At 43.9% G+C, this 16,924-nt stretch overlaps 1 long non-coding RNA gene across 1 annotated transcript in view; it reads left to right on the top strand.

The window, feature by feature from the left end:
- LOC148129833 (uncharacterized) overlaps positions 1-14,614 on the top strand; it is a 304,663-nt gene extending 290,049 nt beyond the window's left edge. The window contains exon 2 of the long non-coding RNA XR_015750643.1: positions 14,277-14,614. This is a non-coding gene — a long non-coding RNA (uncharacterized LOC148129833). The remainder of the gene's footprint in view (positions 1-14,276) is intronic.
- The last annotated feature ends 2,310 nt before the right edge of the window (positions 14,615-16,924 follow it).

Genomic DNA, 16,924 nt, shown 5'->3' with positions numbered 1-16,924 from the left:
GCATAAGTACACCAAAGTGCCTGCCGTCCCTGTCCTATTGTTTCTTTTATTTGTCTTATATGTACTCATTTCTTGTATTCATAACTATGTTTATCTTTATACCTATTATCTTGTGATTGACAAATCAAATAAATTAAATAAAATAAATAAACTGGGGGGGGGGCTATGGTTCATGAGGTCGCGAAGAGTTGGACGCAACTTAGCAACCGAACAATAACGACCAAATCATGCTGAGCCATTACAAATGCTAAACAAGATGAAAGCTAGAACAGTCGATTAGAATAGAGCTGGAAGGTTGAATTTATGATCGTAAAGAAGACCTTGGAATGTGCAGAAATGGACAGGTTATCAATGGAAATCAGAAACAAAGAGGAGTCAGAGTACTATGAAATTTGGAACTTATGGTATAAATTGGCTGGAAGATAGACAAGAAAGGAATAAAAAGTCAAATAGAAGGATATGATAGAAATTAGTAATATTGTATGTAAATTTATTCGTGATAAACAATTAGAATGAAATTCTGTATTATATTTCAATAAGTGAATGAACATTTGACACAATGAGAGAGTTGTCAATTAGAGTGAACACTGTATTTGCCTACGTTGCGACAAATGGAATATCTTGATTTTATTGTGTGTATATAAATCTATTTAATAAAGTATTTTTAAAATAAAAAAAAATAGAATAGAGGTGGAAGGGACCCTGGAGGTCTCCTAGTCCAGCCCCCTGCTCAACCAGGAGACCTATATACAATCTCAGACAAGTAACTGTCCAGTCTCTTCTTTAAAAACCTCCAGTGATGAAGCATCCACAACATCTGAAGGGAAGCTGTTCCACTGGTTAATTGTCCTCGCTGTTAGGAAGTGTCTCCTTAATTCCAGGTTACTTCTCCAACCATGCTCAACCGAGTTCTGTGAACGGGCCTCAACTGATCATGCGAAAGGGCTGTGCAAGGCCAACATTACATCCTGCGGCTTTGCCTGCTCGTGCTCACTCACATGCGCACAAAGCAGCAAAGATAAATCAACGGAAAGAGCTTCACGCATGTAATCTCGAAACGAATAGGGCGAGCTGTCTGGAGGCTACCCGGTAGAGTGCAATTATTTCTCTACTTCTGCTTCGGAAGAGGAGTAGCGTGACTGGGTGGAATCGGCTGACGCGTAGCTTTTGTTCAAACCTCAGGAAAACCTTGCTGAACAGCTGAGAAGGGAGGTGAATCTTTTCCACTGGATGGGATGGAGGTGTTGTGGTTTGCCGGCAGCCGGTGCAGATGGCAGACGGACAGTGAGGACGAAAGGGGACCAGTCAGGGAGTCTGGCGAGGACTTGGACGAGGGTCCTGCATCCGATGCAGTGATGGGGCCAGGACTATTGGAGAGTAGGCTGCTGCCTTTGAAGCCTTCGGAGTCTGGCAGCAGCGAGGCAGAGGACCCAGGGGAGCCTGTTCCCAGTGTGCGTGTGCGCAGAGCTGCTAGAAGGCGAGAGCAGCTGAAGCAGAAGGGGCAACTCGGGAATAAGGCTGGGAGGTCATTGCCCCTCCCATAAGGGATAAAAGTCAGCCCTCAGTGACGTGCTCTTTGTAGGAAGCAAAGCAGTTCAGTAATTTCTGAGTCCTTCATGAAGCTCTGTACTCTGGTCTTTTTTTTCTGGTTTTTGGGGTTGGTTTATGTTAGCCTTAACTGGACTTCTGTTTCTTGGCAGCATTCTATAGCACTGAAAAGCATGCTCTTATCTGGAGGAACTGTGTATAATTAGTTATGACTGGAAATGCAAGTAATTCCCAGCGTCACATTAAAAAAGGTTTTACTTTTAAATTCAGTTTGTGTTTTATTAAGTTTGACGGAGCCTGGGTCAGAACAGAAGGAAAGACGGAGCAGCCCTCTGCCAGACAGACAAGAGATTGTCTTATATAAAACCACACTGAATGGGAAGATGGATTAGATAAGCATTAAACCGAGGCACACAGCCCACTCAGGTTTAAACAAAGATGCATCTTGCAAAGGCATAAATAAATGTAATACGTTTGCAAAAGAGTAGCGTGTGCATTTATGAAGGGAGACAAACAAAGCTAGCCAGCCATGCTTCCTTGGCAGCTGACCCTCCTGGGACACATAAATGCTTGTAACTGATAGCTGGAGGAAGGAAAGACATGCTAGGCAACATTCAATAATATAAATATATGTGGACTTTTAGTGCTGTAAGCAGGAATGTCTCCACCCACCCGGATTTCTGCCTTTACCTTCCAAATACATTCCTGACCCATTATAAATGCAACAGAGTATTATTGACTGCTACATCTAGCAAAGCATTAAGACTGATCGATTTTACATTTATATCCTGCCACAGTTGACTAATTCTTAGCGGTTTACATTAAAAACATGAGAATAAGCACTCAAGATGAGGAGACCTGTTAAAATTACAAACAGAAGCTGCTTCTATAACATTGCCAGATTTGTTGGCCAACTAAGCTATTTTTATTTACTGGAACATCAAAGCTTTTAAATTCTTGATGGAGGCTATTTTCAATTTTTTCAAAACAAATCAAAGAAATGTATTCTGATATCAGCCTCTGAGCTATTTCTCTGCCATAAGTTACAAAAACGGTTCCTCAGAACAAAGAACATTCCCACACAACAGGAATATGTATATAACAAGGCAGTAAAATGTAACTAATCATATTGTTATATAACATGTTAATCCTAATTATATTACAAATTATAGATAACTGTTAATAAGTTTCCTTTCATGTGTACATTTTCGAGAGCAAATTGCTTTGCAAACTTCCGGGAGGCAGTTGGCATCTTAAGCAAATTCCAGTTTGCATACAAATTCAAAAATTGCTCATGGAATACGTTCAATCTCGACACCAAACGACTGCAAGCTAGTACTTAACAAATGTTCACATTCCCTTCAAATTCCCTTCAAATCACTTGTCCTTTTCTGTCATATCTTTCAGGTTCTAAGTTTGAGTGCAGGGATTCTCATGCTAAACTTCCCAAATTATTTGGAGGAAACATTTTAACAGAAGTCAAATGAGGGGGGAAAAATGCTTAACAACACCAGAGAGAGTGCCTTTGGACATAAGGGAAAGACTCCACCAGATTCGGCTGTTGGCTCTTGCAACTAAGGAGAAATTTCTTAACCATGAGACCAATAACCAGTGGAGCAGTTTGCCCCAGAAGTTGTGGGTGGTCCATCATGGAAGGATTTTAAGGAGAGTTTGGACAACAACTTATCTGAAATGATGTAGGGCAGGGGTCTTCAAACTTAACGGCTTTAAGACTTGTGGACTTCAACTCCCAGAATTCCTCCTCCAGTCATGTTAGCTCAGGAATTCTGGGAGTTAAAGTCCATAAGTCTTAAACTTGCCAAGTTTGAAGACCCTTGGTGTGGGGTGTCCTGCCTGAGCAGAAGGTTGGGCTAGAAGTTCTTAACATGAACCAGCCACTTAACACGAGCCATTTAAAAATGAGCCAGTAGTGTGCGGCGGCAGCCACAATCTCTGGTTGTATAAACAGAGGCATAGAATCAAGATCACGTGAAGTATTAGTACTACTTTATAAGGCCTTAGTAAGACCACTCTTGGAATACCGCATCCAGTTTGGGTCACTACATTACCAAAAAAAAAAAAAAAGATTTTAAAACTTTGGGAAATTTTGCAGAGAAGAGTAACGAAAATGATCAAGGGCCTGGAGACAACATATAAAAGAATGTTTGCAGGAATTGGGAATGGCTGGTCTAGAGAAAAGAAGGACTAGGGTTGACATGAGAGCAGTATTCCAATATTTGAGGGGCTCCACAAACAAGAGAGGAACAACTGATTTTCCAAAGCACCAGAAGACAAGACAAGAAACAACGAATGGAAAATGAATCAAGGAAAGAAGCAACCTGGAATTAAGGAGAAACTTCCGAACAGAAAGGACAATTAACCAGTGGAACAGCTTGTCTTCAGAAGCTGTAGGTGCTTCGGAGATTTTTAAGAAAAGCCTGGACAGCCCCCTGTCTGAAATGGTATAGGGAGTCCTGCTTGAGCAGGGGGTTGGACTAGAAGACCTCTAAGGTCCCTTCCAACTCTGTTATTCTGTTAAGCAAGTCTGACCTTACTTTGAAGAAGATTAAGCCTCTTAGTAAATAAAATAAAATCATAAAATAAATAAAAATAAAAATAAACAAAACAAAATAAAATAAAATAATAAAATAACGAATAAAATAAAATAAAATAAAAATAAAAATAAATAAAATAAAAATCAGCCACCGGCAGCATAGGCTGCCTGAGTGAAACCACGGGTAGCATTTTTGTGAGAAAAAAAAAAAAAATACTGGGGTGGAACGGATTCTTAAAAACCGCCTGCCTGTTTTCACAGGCTCAGCTTCCTTGAAGCCAAGGCTGGAATGAAGGTCTGCAAAGATCTCCGCAGAGCCGTTCTCCTTCCAGCTCTCTGCTGTGTAAACGTTTTGTTTGGGGGCATGACCCTGTTGTTAGGCAAATGGTGTGACAATCAACAAATCATCCAGCAGAGGAACGAGAGCAGAGAGCTTCCCATGCACTCAGAGGGAATTAATTGCTCCTGGCTTTTCCTCTCTCAGAAAAAACCATTTCTTTCGAGGGCGCTTTGGTTTAACCTGGTTTCTCTGTAAACACAGAGGGTTTGTTTTCCATACCAGTTTCCCCTTCTTGTGCTGGGACTTTCGATGTGTGTTTTTTCCCAGCTGGGCCAGGGCCATTTTTTAAAATCCTGGGACAGGGCTTGACAAATTCAAGGCCTTATCGTTTTTAAGCACCCAGAACAGCCGTTTTTCTTTGTGCTGTGTTTACTTGAAGAAGGCTGGAGTAAGGGTGGGTGTCTTTCAGCCTGGAAAAAACACACTTGCAGGGTTGTCCTCGACATATAACCACTGTCAGGATTCCGGCAATTGCCCTAATTAAATCATGAGCCTCGAGACAAGATTCAAAAGAATCCAGAAGATTTATAAGGAGCAACATGTTCGGCATTAACCTGTATGCTGCACCTAAGTCTGGCCTATGTAATTTACAGTCACTTGTGACCCCGTTTTCCCCCTCCCTTCTGGGTGTATCATAAATCAGATTCTCTAATGAAGCGTGTTAATGGGCTGGGTGTCATCAATCACATTCTCCAATGAAGGATTTTCCTGGGCAGAAGATCCGGTAGCTTAGTTACAATCTTTGTAAGATAAGGGTGGAATGTACTTCTGGTTTTAAACTGCTGCCCTGCTCCTTCAAATTTCCTTTCTCTCCCCCCCCCCCTTGTTTATGGCAACTCTAAAACAGGCATAGGAATGCTTTACGAGTTGACAACCCCAAATTTCCATTGGTAAGCAAGGCAGTTTTTTTGCCTCGATTGATGAACTATGTGGTTTGCTAAATGTCTACGGAGATTCTCAGTCATCCAGGTCATGGTTGTCCCAAAGGTGCTTTTTCAAGAGGCAACTGGACTTTGTTTTTTCCATGAAGATATTTCAGTTTTCAGCCAAGAAGTTTCTTCAGTTCTGACTGAGTGGTGGAAGATGGAAGGATTTATATTCCTTGCAGTCACCTGGTTGTTAGCACTCCCTCTGAGAGTCGTTGAGGCCACTTGGAGGTTTATCTGTGCCCATTGGGTGAACTGAAGAGTGCAAATAGGCATGAAACCTTCTTGGAACTGTTTAAAGGATTGTGTTGTAAACAGGAGATGGGTGATGTCGTATCCCTCCCCGCTAGGTTGAGAGAAGGCTGTTCAATTTTGACATAGATGGGCCTCTTTGACCCTTTTCAAACCAGCGATCATCTCTGTCCAAAACGTGGACTGATATATGGCCGTTAGGAGTCAAGAAATGACTTGATGGAACATCACCTATCAGCAGGGGAGGGATTCTACTGGTTTGGACCGGTTCAGGCGAACAGGATGTTAAAGTTACAACTGGTTCGCCGAACCAGTATTTCAAACAACCGACTGGTCCCGCCCCTCCCTCCCCTCCCCTCCGAGGAGTCTCCGCACAGCCCATTTTCGATGGAGGTCAGTGCAGGGTTCGTGCAGAAGCTCTGGGATGGGGAAAATGGGCCTTCTGGAAGTCCAGAAATGGGCCTTTTTTCTGGCTTTCAGAGGGCCTTCAGAGGCTGGGGGAGGCTGTTTTCACCTTCCCAGGGGCCTGGAGGGGGGAGCTCTGGAAATATGGCCTCCCCCCGGCTCTGGAGGCCCACCGGAATCCGGAAACAGGAAGTTCCGGTAGACCCTGCCCACCATAGCCACGCTCACCCAGCAACCAGGCAGCGAACCAGTTGCTGGGATTTTTTGAATCCCACCCCTGCCTATCAGGTGCAATATGACTTGTGGAGGTTTCAGACATGCATTTTGTGCCTTTTCCATTATGACTGATGGAATGTAGTTTTAAAAAAGACTAAAAATCTCCATGTAGAGCAGGGTGTCCAACCTTGGCAACTTTAAGACTTGTGGACTTCAACTCCCAGAATTCTCAGCCAGCTTTGCTGGCTGAGGAATTCTGGGAGTTGAAGTCCACAAGTCTTAAAGTTGCCAAGGTTGGACACCCCTGATGTAGAGTGACATCCCTATGCGCTGCACCTAAATGTTACCTGGGGAAAGGATTAGGGTGCCACTCACAGCATCGGATGAGTGGCACTTTGGGTATTGTTCCCTTCTGTTCAAGTGGCAATCTTGGACTAGAGTGGAGAGAGGTTAAAAAGAAATTTCAGAGCGGGCGCCCTCTCTTCCTGTTGCGAAGGACGAGAAGTGAGCTCATCATTTTACTCCCAGGTGGAGAAAGGGAGGGAGGGAGGGAGGGAGGGAGGGAGGAGAGGGAGGGAGAGAGAGAGAGAGAGAGAGAGAGAAAGAAAGAAAGAAAGAAAGAAAGAAAGAAAGAAAGAAAGAAAGAAAGAAAGAAAGAAAGGAAGGAAGGAAGGAAGGAAGAAAGAAAGAAAGACTTGTAACTCATCATTCTGCTCCCCTCTTCACAAGGCTTAGCCCAAGTGTTGAGAATTAACAGCCACTTCTCATTATAATGCTGAACCTGGCTTGTCCATCAGCACACCACTTCCTTTCCTTCTCATCTTCTAAACACACACACACACACACACACACACACACCAGAGGCCCTGCCCTTCCTTCCGGCAGCTACAAGCCTTAAAAAGAACTGTGAGGCCACGGCAGGTCATCTGTGATCTAGGCCATTAGGAATCTTGAGCATCGCAGTGCACAAGACAAAAAGGACGGAAGGGCAAAATACTTTTAAAAGTCTGTTTAGATGGAACCAAACAATCTCCATGGTATCAGGGTAATGTACCACATCAAAGCATTGCTGCTGCTGCCTCGTGGGCTAGGGCGTTGAAGAATGGTCTCTGTGTGTGTGTGTGTGTGTGTTTGTGTGTTTAGAGGAAGAGAAGCAAGCAAGCAACTTGGAGGGGTTGGGTGTGGAGGATGGGAGAGGTCAACAGACGATGGGATGGCAGAGCCGTCGCTGCCTTTCGCTGCTGTATTGTTTCATGCCGTTGGGAGACCATGCCAAGAACAAAATAAACAGGCTGCACAACACAGCCAGGGATAAATGTTTTCAGCGGTAGTGAAAGCAGAAGGGTTTCCACAGCAGCCAGCCCAGTGCAGTTAGCAACTGGGGCGGCACCTGAGCCAATCCACCGTCCTGGCCCATCCCACCCATCGCATTTGCAGCACCCCTTGCCCCAGAAAGGTCCACCTAGCCCAGGGGTCCCCAAACTCGACAACTTTAAGACTTGTGGACTTCCAACTCCCAGAATTCTCCAGCCAGCATAGCTTGCTGTCTTGTAATCCCTTCCTCTGCAATCTCTCCACTTTAGGAGGTTAAGAGAAAAAAGAAACAGACACGGCTGGCTGGGGAATTCTGGGAGCTGAAGTCCATAAGTCTTAACGTTACCATGTTGTGGAGACCTCTGACCTAGCCCCTCTCTCCAGGAAGTGCCACTCCCTGAGCAAAAGGCTCTCCTGGGTACCTGCCTTTGTTCTCCTTCAGCGGTTGGGATGGCCGCGTGTCTGACTACAGGACTCTCTGGTCGATCGAAAGCGCCGTGTAGGGTTTGGTCTGGTTTAGGGATAAAGAGAATGCTCACCAACAGATCAGCATTTGGACAGCAAAACAGGACATCCAGGAAAAGTCACCTGGTTAGCTTTTCCTACTTTTAATGGTGTAAAATATTGTCTTTCTATTTAAATTGCAGAAATGATCTCTGAATATGATTCTATAATTATTTATCAGGATACACGCGCTTTGTGCAAGTATTTCCCTTCTTTTTCAAGTGATGTATTTCATCCTGTTTTGGCAATGCAGAAGAACTGGGGGGCTTGGTGTTCCAGATCAGAAGACGTTAATGGCCAAAGCAACTCAAGTAGATATCCAAACTTTTAAAGTATTCTGCCGTATCTGTTATAAGGAATCCCTGGTATTTAAGTTGAAAGAAACTCTTAGGGAACATAGAAAAGATTGATTCCCTTCCCAAAGAATACTGATCGGTGCAATTTGGTATAAACCATCCACTCAATATCCAGATTCGCACCCTTCAATGAATTCACCCTCCATCACCAGAAAACTCCATTTCCCATCTTTCCTTCCTCCACACATCTGGCTGACAAGTTGAGCCAAGTCCATTTTCAAATAGCTTGGCAAGCCTTCCACTTCTGTTCTTGGCTGACAAGCCGGCCTTTGAGAAGACTTGGCCAGTTTACACCGGCCTAAAAGCCATTCTCTTAATTGAATTTCTCATCAATGCATCAACACTTAGAACCCCATTCATCGCAGCTCAATTGGTAGAATAAGCTACAAGCAAATGGGTTTCCTTCTTCAGCTGCACAATAGGAAAATTCTGAAGGACCCTCCACCCACAGATTTTCAGTGCTAGTCTCCTCCTGCAGGTTGCTCTGAGTAAGAGATGGACATCATCCAACTAGGACTGAGCACCAGAAGTAATGAGTCTATGTTAATTAAGGATTGCTGACAACTTGGATTCCAAACTCCTGTTGTTCCCAGCTGGTCTTGGAACTGGTTAGGTATTGTAGAAGCTTGTAGCCTCACGTTGCACAGGGCCACAAGTTCTGGGCTCTTATTTGGCAATCTCCTCTAGATCACCTGCTGTTGCTACAAAACACAATGGCTTAGGAGACTTGTGCAATATATACTGCTCAAAAAAATAAAGGAAACATTTAAACAACACAATGTAAGTCAATCACACTTCTGTGAAATCAAACTGTCCACTTAGGTAGCAACACTGATTGACAACCAATTTCACATGCTGTTGTGCAAATGGAATAGACAACAGGTGGAAAGCAGAGGCAGTTAGCAAGACATCCCCAATAAAGGAGTGGTTCTGCAGGTAGTGACCACAGACCTCAGTTCCTATGCTTTCTGGCTGATGGTTTGGTCACTTTTGAATGCTGGCGGTGCTTTCACTCTAGTGGTAGCATGAGACGGAGTCTACAACCCACACAAGTGGCTCAGGTAGTGCAGCTCATCCAGGATGGCACTTCAATGTGAGCTGTGGCAAGAAGGTTTGCTGTGTCTGTCAACGTAGTGTCCAGAGCATGGAGGCGCTACCAGGAGATAGGCCAGTACACCAGGAGACGTGGAGGAGGCTGTAGGAGGGCAACAACCCAGCATCAGGACCGCTACCTCCACCTTTCTGCAAGGAGGGACAGGAGGAGCACTGCCAGAGCCCTGCAAAATGACCTCCAGCGGGCCACAAATGTGCACGTGGCTGCTCAAACGGTCAGAAACAGACTCCATGAGGGTGGTGTGAGGGCCCAACATCCACAGGTGGGGGTTATGCTTACAGCCCAACACCGTGCAGGATGTTTGGCATTTGCCAGAGAACACCAAGATTGGCAAATTTGCCACTAGCGCCCTGTGCTCTTCACAGATGAAAGCAGGTTCACACTGAGCACATGTGACAGACATGACAGGGTCTGGAGACGCCATGGAGAACATTCTGCTGCCTGCAACATCCTCCAGCATGACCGGTTTGGCAGTGGGTCAGTAATGGTGTGGGGGGCATTTCTTTAGGGGGCCGCACAGCCCTCCATGTGCTCGCCAGAGGTAGCCTGACTGCCATTAGGTACCGAGATGAGATCCTCAGACCCCTTGTAAGACCATATGCTGGTGCAGTTGGCCCTGGGTTCCTCCTAATGCACGACAATGCTAGACCTCATGTGGCTGGAGTGCGTCAGCAGTTCCTGCGAGACGAAGGCATTGATGCTATGGACTGGCCCGCCTGTTCCCCAGACCTGAATCCAATTGAGCACATCTGGGACATCATGTCTCGCTCCATCCACCAATGCCACGTTGCACCACAGACTGTCCAGGAGTTGGGGGATGCTTTAGTCCAGGTGTGGGAGGAGATCCCTCAGGAGACCATCTGCCACCTCATCAGGAGCATGTCCAGGCATTGTAGGGAGGTCATACAGGCACGTGGAGGCCACACACACTACTGAGCCTCATTTTGACTTGTTTTAAGGACATTACATCAAAGTTGGATCAGCCTGTAGTGTTTTTTTCCACTTTAATTTTGAGTGTAACTCCAAATCCAGACCTCCGTGGGTTGCTAAATTTGATTTCCATTGATAATTTTTGTGTGATTTTGTTGTCAGTACATTCAACTATGTAATGAACAAAGTATTTAATAAGAATATTTCATTCATTCAGATCTAGGATGTCTTATTTTTGTGTTCCCTTTATTTTTTTGAGCAGTGTATTGACCTGAGGAGACTTGTGCAATACATATATATATATCCTGGGCTGAATGATGCATTCCTATTATCTGGACGTGCTGTAACATGTCTAAAACTCTACATCCTTTCTATTTCAGGAATGGTCCATTTTCTTAAAACAAAGTAGTCAAGCTTTGGTAAGTACAATGGCTATCAACCATCTGAAAGGAATCACTTGTACTACAGCCAGCTCTTTGTAGTCCATAAAGTAGCCCAGCCCAACCCAATTAGCAATTTGGAAAGTGCGCTGTGAGAATTCCATGTAACAGAAAAAGCATTCTAACAAGGGAGATGATTTATTATATAGCGTTAATTGCTTTTGGACAGGCAGGCTGCAGGGACCAGCTAACCATAGAAGCATGCATCTTCTGTAAGAACATAACCAATGCTCAGCTGGATCAGATTCCTGGCCCACCAGTCCAGAAATTTGTTCTCACAGTGGCCAACATGTGACTGAAATCTCTTGTACAAGTATTGTGTCACATAACCATCAAATAACTTCAAGGAAACTCAACTCTCATCACTGCCACTGTGATGACCCAGGGTGGGATACAAAATAAACACAGTTACAAAAACAGGTGAAGCCCCTTTTATTCCTTCACTTTGCTTCAAAGCTCCAAATATCCTTGACTGGGGACAAAAAAAATCCCCCACAAGCAGTTATGAAAAGGAGGAAATGCCCATAAATTATAAAGAGTAAAAACAACACAAACCACACTGAAGCAATTAAGGGAACCAGGCAAGATAAGGGCTTGAAGACTTCCACAGATATCAACACACACTGGGAAGGACGCCAAACTCAGAGAGGAACGACAAACCAGAGGTATTTCGGGAGGGCGGAGCTGGCGTCGCGACGATACGGCATGCGATCTTGGAGATCTGAGATCATAGCCGATATCTTTGCTCCTGGACGGTCCAAGTGAATCTAAACCAGGGGTGTCCAACCTTTCACCTTCCCTGGGCCACATTAGAAGATGAAAATTTGGTTTGGGCCGCACATAATTAAATTAAATAATAAATTAAATAATAAATTAAATAATAAATTAAATTAAATTAAATTAAATTAAATTAATAAAATAATAAAATAAAATAAAATTATTATTTATTATTAATTATTTATTAAAAATTATTTATTTTTATTTTATAATTTTCCGGGCAAATTTTATGGGGTGGAGGGGAGAAAGCTCGCCCACCTCGCGCCTACCTCTCCTCCTGCAAATTATTTATTTTTATTAATTTTCCGGCCAAATTTTGCGGGTCGGGGGAGGGGAAGAAAGCTTGCCCGCCTCACGCCTACCTCTCCTCCTGCAAATGCAGCAGCAGCGGCAGCGGTGGCGGGGCAGAAGCAGCAGTGGCGGTGGCAGCGGCGGGGGCAGAAGCAGCAGCGGTGGCGGCGGCAACAGCAGGAGGTGGCGGGCGGGACTTTTGGGCTGCGGCTGCCCGCCTTTTCTGTTGCTCGCCTCGCCCCGCCTCGCGCCTACCTCTCCTCCTGCAAATGCAGCAGCAGTGGCGGCGGCAACAGCAGGAGGTGGCGGGCGGGACTTTTGGGCTGCGGCTGCCCGCCTTTTCTGTTGCTCGCCTCGCCCGCCTCGTGCCTCTCCTCCTCCTTCTCGCTGGATCTTTCATGAAGGTTGGGGTGGGCGTTGGGCCGCATTACGAGGCAACCTGGCGCATGCGGCCCATGGGCCGCGGGTTGGACAAGCCTGATCTAAACCATCCCAAAGAGACAGTGAATGTAAAGAGCGCATCCTGTCAATCCCAGGGATACCGCAAAGTCCCTGGTAGATCCAGGAGAAGCTCTTTTTGCCAGCAGCAAAGAGGCAGCCATTAAAGCTGCTGAAGTTGGGACAGCTCCGAAATGAAAGAGAACGGAAAGAGAGAGTGTGCCGGTTTGGTGAGAACTTTTTCCTTATTTTAAGACTTGAAAGGACACCCTAAGGGAAAGAAAGAATCTATAAAAGTTTTGACAGAAGTGATTAAGCGCCGATTTTAAACAGGAATGTCAAAGTAATATTTTTTTTTCTCATTGCTGGATTTTCTACACATGATCTTATATTTTGAAACTGGACTGGTTTTTTTTTTCTTCTTTTTATATATTCTTCTCTCCTTTTTGATTTTATATTTTGAGCCAGAGACTCCCTTTTAGTTATTTTTAAAATATCTTTTTCTTTCTTTTTAATTAATTCTTATTATATTTTGCTTGGAAAAGGAGGGGGAAAGTGAAAGCTAAAGAAATTTTGTAACACTGCCAACTAGAGGCTTGGAAATATTCTATTTTTCTTTTGACCAGACAAAGCTGAGAAAGAACTGAGACTTTGTTTCAAGGACATTGCCTGCTTGATAAGATAGAGGGAAGAGCATGAGAGAGTATTATTGCAGGTGCTCTTCTGGGTTTCTATCAACAGCTGGAGTCTGGTGTTGAAGCTTAGCAAAAAGAAAACGTGATAAGTCTTTGGAGAAGAGAGTTATAACAGGAGCCTTGGATAATCAAACAAAGTGCAGTGTGCTCTTTTTGTTCTTTTTAAGCTGTGCTACCCCTCTTCATCAGTTTACTTTTTTTTTTGCAATAGCTATTTGGATTTTTGGCTCTTTGGAACTTGTCTTTGTTTTTTTGTTTTTTTTCTTGTCTTTGGAAGTTAAATTTCTACGTCTGCTTTTTATTTTAAAGGAAAAAGCTTTAGTATTAATGCTTCCCTTCCTTTTCTTTTTAAGGGAGTAGCCTTTTTCTTCTCTTTCCCTTCCTGGTATTTTTGTCTTCCCATCTACCTTCCATATTGGTTTTTTTTTCTTTTTCTTTTTTTTGGGGTATATTTTTATGGATACTTTTATATTCGAGACCTCTTAATTGGATTAAGGTATTGAAGAACCTGAAGAATTTTTCCTTTCTTTTCTAGACTTTTTCTTCACTTTTTCGCCTTTTTTAGGATTTTACAACTTTTTCTTTTTTGTGTGTGTTCATGGTCTTTTCCTTTATTTTTGAATTTTTACTGTCATCTAACCAACCGATTGGATTAAGGTGTACAAGAACCTGAAGAATTTTTTTTCTTTTTCTATTATTATTATTACTATTTGGCTTCTCTTTTCTTACTATTCTCCTACTTTTTTCCTACTATTTTTATTTGTAACTGCAATTGGTTATTTTACAACTGGATTAAGGTCTAGAAGAACCTGAAGATTTTGAACTCCTCAAAATGAGTAGGAAATTAACAGCTCCTGGTTCTTCAACTTCCTCTCCACCATCTGGAGGACAACGTTTAATACAGACAATATTAAGGCAAGAAAAAGAACAAGAAAAAGTGACCCTGCAGATGATTATGCAAGGAATTCAAAATATTCAAACAAGATCAGAGAATATTGAAAAGAGAATAGAGAACAAAGAACAAAGAACAGGGAAAACCGATGAAAAAGTGGAGAACATCCAACAAATGATGATGAAGTATGATGAGAGACTCCAAAAAATTGAAGAAGATAAACAAAGAAACAAGAAGATTGGAGACATTGATAACAGATTAAATGTGGTTGAACAAGATAAAAGTACTTATTATATCTACAAAATGATTCTAGGATAGATCTGGGATGATAATATGAATTGTCATAAAACAAATTAAGTAAAATATGATCATTTTGGAAAACATGAATGAATAAAAGTATAGTCAAATGATTGATTAATAATATTAATGTATTTAATATATTGATTGAAAATATGAGATTATATACAATGTAATTATAATTAAAGAATATGAAATGGAAGCACAAGACAATTTGTAAACCAACCGGCACACTGTATGTACATATATGGAAGATGATTTGATGTTTTTATGTTTTGTTTGTTTATGTTTGTTTTAAAAACTAATAAAAATTAAAAAAAAACAACCAGAGGTATTTCCACACTTTGTTCCCAGCACTGGCCCATACGCATGTCCATCCTTTTAACCATTTCCCACAGCTTCAGCCCATGAAGAGGATCAAGGCCCTTTCTTTCCCCGTAGACTACACCATTCACATCTCTCCCATATCCTCTCCTCCCTGCGTGCCCTAGGATGGAGAGGGGATGGACCTGGGTCCTCCTCCGACTGCCCAGCCAGCCTCTGCCCTTCCCCAGCCTCCTCCACCACCTCTGGAGCCATACTTCTACTCCCTGTTGGCTGTTCCTCCTCTCCGTCAGAGTCAGTCTCCAACAGGGGCATGACAGCCACTTTCTACTGTGCTATCCCTCAAATTCTAGATTTGCTGAAAGTTGGTTAGGCTTCGGTTAAAGCTATATGAACCATACTGCTTGGGCCAAAGTTGCAGGGCCGTGACTCAAAGCTACTCCCTCCTGAACAGTTTTGTGTACTGATGGGTATCAACACAATTTCTTGTTTTGGAAGTAAAGACATAAAACGTGCAATTGTGACTGATTAGTCAAGAATGGGAAAAAAATCCTCTGGGAGGAATCATCCAGATGTGTGCATGGGGTTCTCCAAGTGCATCATTCCTTGTGGGAAATGCTGGTCAGAAACACCCTGAAATTTGGAAGTGGGGGGGACAAAGAAAGCTCAGACGCTGTGACCACATTTGCCACCGTGCTGCCTGATACTGAAATACAAACTAAAGAAAACAAACACAGCTTCCTTGTTTGGCCTGAAAGAAAATGGTACAGGGAGTCCCCAAAGCTGACGATTACAACACTTGTTACTTAAGAGCTGTGTGCATACTTTCTATTCATTGTTTGGCCCTGTCAGCTGATGGAAACCCACAGCCTTCAATTCCCCACTTATCACAAGTGCAAACCGTGGCTGAAATCAAAGTGAAGATGCCCTCAAGTCAAAACCGGATCCTTAACTTGCAACGTTCTTGACAGTGTTTCAGAAAATGGGTTTGGCCAACTGTTTTTTTTTTTTTTAAAAAAAGGATTTTTAAACGTTTTCCATCCTGGCTGAGAGAGCTGGAATTAACTGATCCCCAACCATGCTGAGCTACCAAGGTTGGACAAGGTACTTCAAAGCAAAGACTACAAGAGCGAGGAAGCAAGGGATGTTGTGGGTCCCGTCACCTAAGGAGATACACCTGGAGGGACCCGGAAGGGCCTTCTCTGTGGTGGCTCCCCCCCCAGGGGTGGGTTTCAAAAATTTTAGCCACTTTAGGGTTCTCTAGCCTGGTTGCTTCATGGTTGTGGCCTAGTTGGCCTCCTGCACCACGGTTGGGGGGGTCGTTTTTGTCCTCGCTGGGCTCCGGAGGCTTTTCTCGAGCCTCCGGAAGGGCAAAAATGGCCTCCTTGGGCTCCAGAGGCTTTCTAGAAACCAGGAACAGGCCCATTTCTGGCCTTCCTAAACTTCCGGGAGGCCCGTTTTTCGCCCTTCCTTAGCCTCCACACTCACCCTGTGCTTACCTGCATCCCAAACTGGCAGTGGGAGGGGAGGAATGGGGTGGGCAGGGGCCAGCCAGGAGTGGGATTTGGTTTTTTTCCCCAAACGGCACAGAATCTTAGCTAGGGGCCCTCCCAAAGCCCTGCGAACCCCCAGCAGCCCAGCCCTGGCTCCCTCCCTCTGGAACACCATCTCTCCAGGAATTAGACTGGCCCGCACTCCGACCCTCTTTCACAAGACCCCGAAGACGGGCTTCTGCCAGCGGGCCTGGGGAGCCCAGAGTGGGTGGGGGGAGCCCGTGAAATGGCTGATCTGAAGACGTGTTGTCGCCGAGGGAGTCGGGGTTATCACAGGTAGTCCTCAACTTACGATGCCAATGGAGCCCAACGTTTCCATCGCTAGGTGAGAAATGTGTGTGGAGTGAGTTTTGTCACCATTTTACGACCTTTCTTGCCACTGTCGTTAAATGAACCACTGCAGTTCTTAAATTAGTAACCTGGTTGTTAAGTGAAATCTGGCTTCCCCAGTGACTTTTGCTTGTCAGAAGGTCACAAAAGGGGATCGTGTGACTCTGGGGCACTCCAACCGTCATAAATACGAGTCAGTTACCAAGCGTCCGAATGTAAATCACGTGAGCATGGGGGGAATGCAGCAATGGTCGTAAGCGTGAAAAATGGCCATAAGCCATTTTTTCCCAGTGGCGTTGTAAACTTAGAACAGTCACTAAATGAGCTATCGGACGTTGAGGACCTGTATTTTATTATTATTTATTATTTCTATTTTTTTCCCCACATTGTGTTTTTATTACCCATAAGTTGCCTGGAGTTGCTGTGAG

The sequence above is a fragment of the Notechis scutatus genome, chromosome 9, assembly GCF_049901735.1.
Source record: "Notechis scutatus isolate UNSWTSFEM ecotype Mainland chromosome 9, rNotScu1.2, whole genome shotgun sequence".
In the NCBI taxonomy this organism is placed as follows: domain Eukaryota; kingdom Metazoa; phylum Chordata; class Lepidosauria; order Squamata; family Elapidae; genus Notechis; species Notechis scutatus.
The sequence above is the reverse complement of the archived record's forward strand: the minus strand, read 5'-3'. Positions and strand labels throughout refer to the sequence as shown.